The 11,727-nt window shown below is 37.5% G+C and overlaps 1 non-coding gene across 1 annotated transcript; it reads right to left on the bottom strand.

Annotated features, from left to right (window-relative positions):
• Positions 1–11,099: 11,099 nt before the first annotated feature.
• On the bottom strand, positions 11,100–11,175 carry TRNAD-GUC (transfer RNA aspartic acid (anticodon GUC)). The gene has a single exon. It is a non-coding gene; the product is annotated as a tRNA-Asp (tRNA).
• Between the last annotated feature and the right edge of the window lie 552 nt (positions 11,176–11,727).

Genomic DNA, 11,727 nt, shown 5'->3' on the forward strand with positions numbered 1-11,727 from the left:
TTGTAGAATACTATGAAAAACTTTATGCTACTAAATTCAACAACCTAGAAGAAATGGATAAATTCCTAGAAAAATACAACCTTCCTAGACTGAGTCAAGAAGAAGCAGAAAGCCTAAACAGACCTATCAGTAGAGAAGAAATAGAAAAAACCATTAAAAACCTCCCCAAAAATAAAACTCCAGGCCCTGACGGCTATACCAGCGAATTTTATCAAACATTCAAAGAAGACTTGGTTCCTATTCTACTCAAAGTCTTCCAAAAAATTGAAGAAGAAGCAATACTTCCAAACACATTTTACGAAGCCAACATAACCCTCATACCAAAACCAGGCAAGGATGGCACAAAAAAAGAAAACTACAGACCAATATCTCTAATGAATACAGATGCTAAAATACTAAACAAAATACTAGCAAATCGAATACAACAACATATTAAAAAAATAATACATCATGATCAAGTGGGATTCATCCCAGAATCTCAAGGATGGTTCAACATACGTAAAACGGTTAACGTAATACACCATATCAACAAAACAAAGAACAAAAACCACATGATCTTATCAATAGACGCAGAAAAGGCTTTCGATAAAATACAACACAATTTTATGTTTAAGACTCTCAACAAAATGGGTATAGAAGGAAAATATCTCAACATGATAAAGGCCATATATGATAAACCATCAGCTAACATCATATTAAATGGCACTAAACTGAAGGCTTTCCCCCTTAAATCAGGAACAAGACAGGGTTGTCCACTCTCTCCACTCTTATTTAATGTGGTACTAGAGGTTCTAGCCAGAGCAATCAGACAAGACAAAGAAATAAAAGGCATCCATATCGGAAAAGAAGAAGTAAAGGTATCACTTTTTGCAGATGATATGATACTATACATCGAAAACCCCAAAGAATCCACAAAAAGACTACTAGAAACAATAAGCCAATACAGTGAGGTCGCAGGATACAAAATTAACATACAGAAGTCAATAGCCTTTCTATATGCCAACAATGAAACAACTGAGAAGGAACTCAAAAGAATAATCCCCTTCACGATTGCAACAAAAAAAATAAAATACTTAGGAATAAACATAACAAAGAATGTAAAGGACTTATATAATGAAAACTATAAACCATTGTTAAGGGAAATCGAAAAAGATATAATGAGATGGAAGAATATACCTTGTTCTTGGCTAGGAAGAATAAATATAATCAAGATGGCTATATTACCCAAAGCAATATACAAATTTAATGCAATTCCCATCAAACTTCCAATGACATTTTTTAAAGAAATAGAGCAAAAAATCATCAGATTTATATGGAACTATAAAAAACCCCGAATAGCCAAAGCAATCCTAAAGAAAAAGAATGAAGCTGGGGGCATTTCAATACCTGACTTCAAACTCTATTATAGGGCCACGACAATCAAAACAGCATGGTATTGGCAGAAAAATAGACACTCAGACCAATGGAACAGAATAGAAAGTCCAGAAATAAAACCACATATATATAGTCAAATAATATTTGATAAAGGGGCCAACAACACACAATGGAGAAAAGAAAGCCTCTTCAATAAATGGTGCTGGGAAAACTGGAAAGCCACATGCAAAAGAATGAAACTGGACTACAGTCTCTCCCCCTGTACAAAAATTAACTCAAAATGGATCAAAGATCTAAACATAAGACCTGAAACAATTAAGTACATAGAAGAAGACATAGGTACTCAACTCAGGGACCTGGGTTTTAAAGAGCATTTTATGAATTTGACTCCAATGGCAAGAGAAGTGAAGGCAAAAATTAATGAATGGGACTACATCAGACTAAGAAGTTTTTGCTCAGCAAGAGAAACTGATAACAAAATAAACAGAAAGCCAACTAAATGGGAAATGATTTTTTCAAACGACAGCTCAGATAAGGGCCTAATATCCAAAATATACAAAGAACTCATAAAACTCAACAACAAACAAACAAACAATCCAATAAAAAAATGGGAAGAGGATATGAATAGACACTTCTCCCAGGAAGAAATACAAATGGCCAACAGATATATGAAAAGATGCTCATCTTCTTTAGCTATTAGAGAAATGCAAATCAAAACGGCAATGAGATACCACCTCACACCTGTTCGATTAGCTGTTATTAGCAAGTCAGGTAACAGCAAATGTTGGAGAGGCTGTGGAGAAAAAGGAACCCTCATACACTGTTGGTGGGAATGTAAAGTAGTACAACCATTATGGAAGAAAGTATGGTGGTTCCTCAAAAAACTGAAAATAGAACTACCTTATGACCCAGCAATCCCTCTACTGGGTATATATCCCCAAAACTCAGAAACATTGATACGTAAAGACACATGCAGCCCCATGTTTATTGCAGCATTGTTCACAGTGGCCAGGACATGGAAACAACCAAAAAGCCCATCAATAGATGACTGGATAAAGAAGATGTGGCACATATACACTATGGAATACTACTCAGACATAAGAAATGATGACATCGGAACATTTACAGCAAAATGGTGGGATCTTGATAACATGATACGAAGCGAAATAAGTAAATCAGAAAAAAACAGGAACTGTATTATTCCATACGTAGGTGGGACATAATAGTGAAACTAAGAGACATTTATAAGAGTGTGGTGGTTACGGGGGGGAGGGGGGAATGGGAGAGGGATAGGGGGTGGGGAGGGGCACAAAGAAAACAAGATAGAAGGTGACAGAGGACAATCTGACTTTGGGTGGTGGGTATGCAACATAATTGAACGACAAGATAACCTGGACTTGTTATCTTTGAATATATGTATCCTGATTTATTGATGTCACCCCATTAAAAAAATAAAATTATATAATAAAAAAATAAAAAATAAAAAAAAAAAAGAAAAAAAAGAAATGTAATTTGACAAATTAAAAAAACAACTGTTTTCAAAGCTTCTACTGATCGTGTGGTTCAAAGTGTTTCCATCCAGGACAGATAGCAAAATTATTTACAAAATTATTATAATGATCTGTTTTGTTATTTGTTGTTTATGTTTGAATTTTTTTTACAAGCATAATTCAGAAAGAAAAAAAAAGCATAATTCAGGTTAGTCATGAAAAAGGTTTAGCAAAAGAAAGCTAATATGATCTGCACAATAAAGTTAATACCATTTTGAGTTTTCCAGCAGCTCTGCATGGCAGTTATGAGAAAAATTTCAGGACTGGGAGTTTAAGAGTGAAGTTCAAGAAATCATAACAATCTGGTAACTACTGAAGACCCATGACATGGAGCAGGGGTCCCCAAACTTTTTACACAGAGGGCCAGTTCACTGTCCCTCAGACCGTTGGAGGGCCGGACTATAAAAAAAACTATGAACAAATCCCTATGCACACTGCACATATCTTATTTTAAAGTAAAAAAAAACCAAAATGGGAACAAATACAATATTTAAAATAAAGAACACGTAAATTTAAATCAACAAACTGACCAGTATTTCAAAGTGGGGCGCCACAGCCGCAGACCGGATGTGTGTCATATGACGCGCTTCCAGAGCCTTGACGCGTGTGTCCCGCCTCACTGGAAGTAGTGCTGTACGTGAGCAACGCCACGCTTTGCGGCGCCGCCACAAACAGTACTCCAGGAGCACAGGATGCATCCACATCCTGTCCACCAATGAAAGAGTTGCCCCTTCCGGAAGTGCGGCGGGGACCTGATAAATGGCCTCAGGGGGCCGCATGCGGCCCACGGGCCGGGCCATAGTTTGGGGACACCTGACATGGAAGAATGGAAGATGACACTGGTGGATTTTTATTTAAATCTGATCAACCAGGAGGAGCTGCAACTGATGGTGCCTGGAGCATGCACAGGACAGAAGTGGTGCCAATGGAAAGGCTTCTCAAGGCCCTGCTCGTATAGAAAAACGCCTTACATTTGAAGTCATTCTGAAAATTCAGTGCCTCATCAGGTCTGGAGACACCAAAAGCACCACAATTAGTAGCATCACTATGTGAATGAGGGCTAAACAGGTGATCCAATTGGTGGTCTTAGGTCTGCAATCCAGAAGGAATATAAAGATGCAGAAGAGGAATAGAAAGGTATTGGAGATTCTAATGTCAGTTTGGGAAACAATGCATTTATTAGCGCAAACATTAAATGGAAAGAAAACTCATCTTAACAGTAAAGAAATAACATGTTTGTATATTTGAAAAATAGACCTTACATCATCAATATTACGCCTTACATTACCAAAATTATCATCACCATCACCATTTATATTGTAGTCAATATTCTTATTTAAAATGACTATTCTTTAACTACTCAGCCATAAGAAATGATGACATCGATCATTTACAACAACATGGATGGACCTTGATAACATTATATGGAGTGAAATAAGTAAATCAGAAAAATCTAAGAACTATATAATTCCATACATAGGTGGAACATCAAAATGAGACTCAGGAACATGGACAAGAGTGTGGTGGTTATAGTGGGGGGGGGGGCACAAAGAAAACCAGATAGAAAGTGATGGAAGGCAACTGGACTTTGGGTGATGGGTATACAACATAATCAAATGTCAAAATAACCTGGAGATGTTTTCTCTGAACCTATGTACCCTGATTGATCAATGTCACCCCATTAAAATTAATAATAAAAAAATAAATAAAATTAAAAAAAATAAAATGACTATTCTTTATAAATTCCTTTTGAAAAGAAATTATAGCAAACCAAATTCTTAGGAGAAAGAGGGGAAGTGAGAAATTTCTTTTTTTTAATATTTTTTATTTTGAAATTAAATTTAATGAGATAACATTGATCAATAAGAGTACATAGATTTCAGATGAAAATCTCTATAGCATTTGAACTGTTGATTACATTGTGTGGCCATCACCCAAAGTCAAATCATTTCCCATCACCATATATTTGTTTCTCTTCACTCCCCTCTCTCCAAGTCTGAGAAATTTCTTTTTATAACAAAGATGGCCAAGAAAGTTAGAGACTCTGTATGCATTTTCTAGTAGAGTCTTATTCTACTGCAGGGGGTAAAACTTCTCAGCCCAAATAATCGAGAAAAGCTTTTGCACACATCAGCTTTACATTAGTGCTACTTTGGTGAATAAAGTAAAGAGATTCTGGCCACAGTACAGAGAAACAGAACTAGTGAGGAAGGCTGGAGAAGTCCGTAATGGCCAGAGATCTAAAAGGCAGCCATCAGAAGTAATCTCTGGAAATCCTGAGAAAGGTTGTAATGTGTTGGTCTTTCAACAGGATGTGGGATGTGAAATTAGTGCTGTCTTATTAAATATTGAAAGAAGGATGATCTCCCAAAGCTGGAAAAACACAACTTACAAGAACATAAATCTTATTGAAAAAAATTCTCTGTAAAGTTCATTGAAATTTAATATAATATGGGTAGTTGCAAAACCAAATATTTATTTAATATTTTTGCTTTAAATATAAGTGCCTTTTTCAGTCATGTGCTCTTCTTAATTTTTCGTTTCATGTGATCTATGTGGAAAGAGCTTGTGAAAAAAAAATTATTATATCAAGTTTTAAAAATCAAAGTAATATTTGCTTTTTAACCCTGACCACTAGGAGACTAATGGTTATTGCTCAAAATTCTCAAATGATCCTCAAACCAGTCACCATTCTCAGGCTTCTTACCCTAGCAACATCCTAACACATCTAATTCTCGGCAAAACTTAAGAAAGAAATAAACCCTTTGGTAAAATTTAACCATAGTTGCTAAGATTCCTTATGGCTAAATTCCTTATGGTAAATAAAAGACTATGTAAAACAAAAAAGCATTCCTTTTTTTTTTTTCTTTTTTTTTTTTTTCATTTTTCTGAAGCTGGAAACGGGGAGAGACAGTCAGACAGACTCCTGCATGCGCCCGACCGGGATCCACCCGGCACGCCCACCAGGGGCGATGCTCTGCCCACCAGGGGGCGATGCTCTGCCCATCCTGGGCGTCGCCATGTTGCGACCAGAGCCACTCTAGCGCCTGGGGCAGAGGCCACAGAGCCATCCCCAGCGCCCGGGCCATCTTTGCTCCAATGGAGCCTTGGCTGCGGGAGGGGAAGAGAGAGACAGTGAGGAAAGCGCGGCAGAGGGGTGGAGAAGCAAATGGGCGCTTCTCCTGTGTGCCCTGGCCGGGAATCGAACCCGGGTCCTCCGCACGCTAGGCCGACGCTCTACCACTGAGCCAACCGGCCAGGGCCAAAAAAGCATTCCTAGTCATTTTCTTCAGAAATTTACATCTGAGAAAATAAGCCCAGAATTCCAGGGACCACAGTCACCTGTTAACTAAAAAGGTGAATAATTCCAAGAAGACCTGGACTCCTAACTTATTTTGCGATTTTATAAAAAATACATTTTTTCCAAGATTTTTCCTAAGAATGATAGTGTCTATCTGCAAAGCCCACTGAAGTCCTTACTTTGCTGGCACAGTCCATCAATGCGAAGTATCACTATAAAAAATAAAGCAGCTCATAACTCAATAGTAACAAGTCAGGGAATTTAATACAATATTGTAGTTGCAAAACCAAAATACTTATTTAATTTTTTGATATTCGAATTTACCACAAAAGCCTCATAATTCTATGTTTCCTTTTCTCTGTCTTTCTTTTCCCTTTCTGGCCTGTTAATGGCCTTCAAGTCTTAATGGTTTTCACACACATGCCTCTAGTTTACTTAGCCCAAGGACAATCATCAGGTAGACTCTTCTAAGTACATGAGGGCATCTGGATGAGTTTCAATCATAGTCCACTTGGGAGTGGTAATAGTCTTTGGTGGCCTGGAGGAAGCAAAGAACTTGTGCTTGCAACAACTTTGCTATAAATTTGATAAACTTTATCACCCAGAGTTCATTTCTTCCAGCGAATGGCTGGCTGCAGCTCAAATGTTCAGAAATTTGCTTATTTTCCGTAATTGGGACTCCAGCCACTAGTCATCAACAAATTCAAGCAAGTTTTTAACATGTCTTTAAAATTTCATTTCAAGAAAAGAAAAAGGAAAATCAATTGTCGAGTGACCCAATAACAACAATAACAAAAAGACTCATCTCGAAAATTGACAAATATATTTTCTCAAGTTACCTTACATAAAGTTGTGAATTGCAGGATTTATAATCATAGCTGTGTTCATCCTAAACATTTTGTATATATTGTATATAGTGAAAAATTAGCTGAACAATAGACTTCTATTTTATATTCTTAAAGAGTAGGCAAAATCTTATACTATTAAAGAAATTAATGTGCATAGAGAAATCAATAAAATTCTTTTTAATTAAGAGAAAGAAATTAACTCTTTTTACCTGATGTTTTCATTGAAGAATGTTCTCTCCTTTTGAATCTGGGTTTGTGACTGCTCCAAGCTCCAACCAATAGACTATGGCAGAAGTGATGCTCTAGCCCTTCTGAGGCTAAATGTGTAAGATTCAGCTTCTACCTGGTTCACTTTTTGTAGAAACATTCATTCTTGGAACAAGGCCCAAACCAGCCCACAGAGGGAGGTCTGCATGAAGAGGAACTGAATTCCCCAGCTGACAGCCAGCATCAAACACCAAAAGGGGGGTGAACCGGTCTGCCGATGACTCCAAACCAGCCATCCAGCCTGCCCAAACATCGTGAAGCAGAGACAAAGCCATCCTTGCTATTCCCCTTCACCCAAATTCCTGACCCATATAGTTGGTGAACATGATAAATGATCATTTTCCACCACTAAGCTTGGGAATAATTTGTTATGCTACTACAGAAACAATAATAGGAATGAGAAAGGAGCTATCATTAAGAAGGATGCCAAGAGCCCATGTGCTGCTGAAGCCAGAGAAGAAGGGTATCACAGTGAAGAAGGAGTCTCTGCAGGACACGAAGCTGAATAAAGGCAAGGAGGGTGACAGTTAGGGACAAGTCTTTGGGCTTTGCAACTAGTGGAAATCTGGTTTGATTCTTGGTCAGGGCACACAGGAGAAGTGACCAACTGCTTTTCCACCCCTCCCGCTCCTCCTTCTCTCTCTTTCACTCCTGCAGCCATGGCTCCATTGGTTTGAGCACATGCTCCAGGTGCTAAGAATGGCTCCGTGGAGCCTCCACTCAGGTGCTAAAAACAGCTTGGTTGCCAGCATGGCTCCAGATGGGCAGAGCATTGACCCCAGACAGGGGTTGCCGAGTGGATCCCAGTCAGGATGTATGCAGGAGTCTGTCTCTCTAGCTCCCCTCTTCTCACTTGGCAAAAAGAGAAAAGAAAAATAAATATAATAAATAAATAAATAATAGATAGATAGATAGATGATAGAACAGTGAAAATAAGGGCAAGTCAGTGGAAGATTATAAACAGAGGTAGACATTGGGAAGAGGTCAATGACAGAAGTGAAGTAGTGTATCAGGAGCAGGGGAGGAGTGCGGAGGCAAAGGATAGTGTAAAGGACAAGATCAATCAGAGGGGAGGGAAGGTTAGACAAAGAGAAAAGATCAGTCTTAAAAAGTAAAAAACATTTGAGACTAGAAAATAAGAAAAAAATTAGTAAATAGTAAAAATTTGAGAAAAATAAAAGTCAAAATTTTTATTTAAGTAGCCTTTTGCCCTTTAGTAAAATAAGAGAAACTTATCTAAATGGCTCAAAAAAAAAAGGGAGTGAATGCTTGAGGATTGTGTATAATTTGTTTCCTTCCTATCCTCACTGTTTAATTTACCAAAAAACTATTAGAAACAATAAATCAATACAAGAAAGTCACAGGATACAAAATCAATATACAAAAGTCTATTGCTTTTCTATAAGCAAATGATAAAACTTCAGAAAATTAACGTTAAAAAAAAAACAATTCTTTTTACAATTGCAACCAAAAAATAAAATAAAATACCTAAGAATAAACTTAACAAAGGATGTGAAGAACCTATATACTGAAAGCTACAAAACATTATTAAAAGAAATTGAAAAAAACATAATGAAATAAAAAATATTTCATGTTCATGAATTGGAAGATTCAATATAGTTAAAATGGCCATATTTCCCAAAACAATATACAAATTTAATGCAGTCCCCATCAAAATCTCAATGTCATTTTTAAAAGAAAGAGAACAAAAAATTACCAGGTTTATCTGAAACCACAAGAAACCCCAAATAGCCAAAGCAATCCTGAGGAAAAGAAATGAAGCTGGAGGTATCACACTACCTGACTTCAAATTATATTATAGAACCACGATAATTAAAACAGCATGGTATTGGCAGAGAAATAGACATACAGACCAATGGAACAGAATCAAGAGTTGAGAAATAAAACCACAAATATATGGACAAGTCATCTTTGACAAAAGAACCAAAAACACACAATGAAGAAAAGAAAGCCTCTTCAATAAATAGTGCTGGGAAAACTGGAAAGCCACGTATAAAAGAATGAAACTTGACTACAGTTTGTCCCCATGCACAAAAATTAATTCAAAATGGATCAAAGACCTAAATATAAGATCTGAAACAATAAATTACATAGAACAAAACATAAGTACTAAGCTCATGGACCTTGGTCGTAGAAAACAATTTATGAACTTGACCCAAAGGCAAGAGAAGTAGAGGCAAAAATAAATGAATAGCACTATATCAAACTACAAAGCTTCTACACAGCAAAAGAAACTCACAACAAAACAAATAGGAAACCAACTAAATGGGAGATGATATTTTCAAACAATAGCTTTGATAAGGGGTTAATATCCAAAATATGTAAAGAACTCACAAAGCTCAGCAACAAACAAGCAAACAATCCAATTAAAAAATGGGGAGAGGACCTGAACAGACACTTCTCCCAAAAGGACATACAAATAGCCAATAGATATATAAAAAGATGCTCATCTTCACTAGCTACTAGAGAAATGCAAATCAAAACTACAATGAGATGCCACCTCACACCTGTTAGATGAGCTATTATCAACAACACAGATAATTGTTGAAGAGGCTGTGGAGAAAAAGGAACCCTTATTCACTGCTGGTGGGAATATAAAGTAGTACAACCATTATGGAAGAAAGTATAGTGGTTCCTTAAAAATTTAAGAATAGGATTACCATATGACCAAGCAATCCCTCTACTGAGTATCTATCCCAAAAACTCAAAAACAGTGGTATGTAAAGACCACTCCATGTTTTTTGCAGCATTATTCACAGTGGCCAAGACATAGAAACAACCAAAATGTGCCTCGATAGAGGATTAGAAAAAGAAGATGTGGTAGATATATATATACAATGAAATGCTACTCAACCATAAGAAATGATGACATAGTGACATTTACAACATGGATGGACTTTGAGAACATTATACTGAGTGAAATAAATAAATCAGTAAGAGCTAAGAAGTATATGATTTCACACATAGGTGTGATATAAAATTGAGATTCGTGGACGTAGATAAGAGTGAAGTGGTTACCAGGGAGAGAGGGATAAGGGGAGGGATAGGGAGAAGGGTATAAAGAGGGACAAATATAAGATGAAAGAAAATGATTTGATTTTAGGTGTGGATATACAACATAATAAACAGTTCAAATGCTATAGAAATGTTTACCTGAAACTTATGTATTCTTATCAATGTCTCCCTGTTCAAGTTCATTTTCTAAATAAAAATTTTTTAATGGAAAAAATATAATTTACTGTTCTAATATTTTTTCATCACTTCTGAAAAATACTACAAGAAAAGGCTACCTTAAAATGAATCATCTGATAGAGAATCAAGTTATCACTAGTGATTTTTCAGAAGGCTCACTTTTGGGCCCCTGCTGAGTCATAAAATATTTTATTTATTTATTTATTTATTTATTTATTTATTTATTTATTTATTTATTTTGTATTTTTCTGAAGCTGGAAATGGGGAGAGACAGTCAGACAGACTCCCGCATGTGCCCGACCGGGATCCACCTGGCACGCCCACCAGGGGCGATGCTCTGCCCACCAGGGGGCGATGCTCTGCCCCTCCGGGGCATTGCTCTGCCGCGACCAGAGCCACTCTAGCGCCTGGGGCAGAGGCCAAGGAGCCATCCCCAGCGCCCAGGCCATCTTTGCTCCAATGGAGCCTTGGCTGCGGGAGGGGAAGAGAGAGACAGAGAGGAAGGAGGGGGTGGGGGTGGAGAAGTAAATGGGCGCTTCTCCTATGTGCCCTGGCCGGGAATTGAACCCGGGTCCGCCGCACGACAGGCCGACGCTCTACCGCTGAGCCAACCGGCCAGGGCAAATATTTTATTTCTTAGAGATATATTTCCTCTAAACCAGGGGTCTCAAACTCACGGCCCGCGGGCCGCATGCAGCCCGCCGAACAATTTTGTGCAGCCCACAGACTAATCCACGAAGTTCAAAATATTTTGGATAAAATTAAGTAAGCCTAGGGGCCTACTTGTATTTTTCATTTCTCTAGCATCCTAGCTAGATATTAGCTTAGTTAACAGCAGTTGTGATACGAACTACAGTTTCTGGTCGTTTTGTGACACTGAGTAAACTGCATGTAAGATTGTGCTTGTTGTACTGATTTTTTTTTGTTTTCAACTGCAGTGAGAAAAGTGTTGCGTAACAGTTGCCTTTTGTAGACCTAGTGCGGCACGCAGAACGGCTGTGATCTTGCTCTGCGGCCCACATGCTGAGTTGAGTTTGAGACCCCTGCTCTAGATATATGGTAGGATTAGATTTCTCTGGCTCATTTTGATATTAGACCATGGGACTTACTTTGACAAAAGAATTCTATAAAATAGAAATTCACATGCAAGTATGTGTTAGGATAGGGCTTCCAT

Source organism: Saccopteryx leptura, chromosome 11 (genome assembly GCF_036850995.1).
Source record: "Saccopteryx leptura isolate mSacLep1 chromosome 11, mSacLep1_pri_phased_curated, whole genome shotgun sequence".
Classification (NCBI taxonomy): domain Eukaryota; kingdom Metazoa; phylum Chordata; class Mammalia; order Chiroptera; family Emballonuridae; genus Saccopteryx; species Saccopteryx leptura.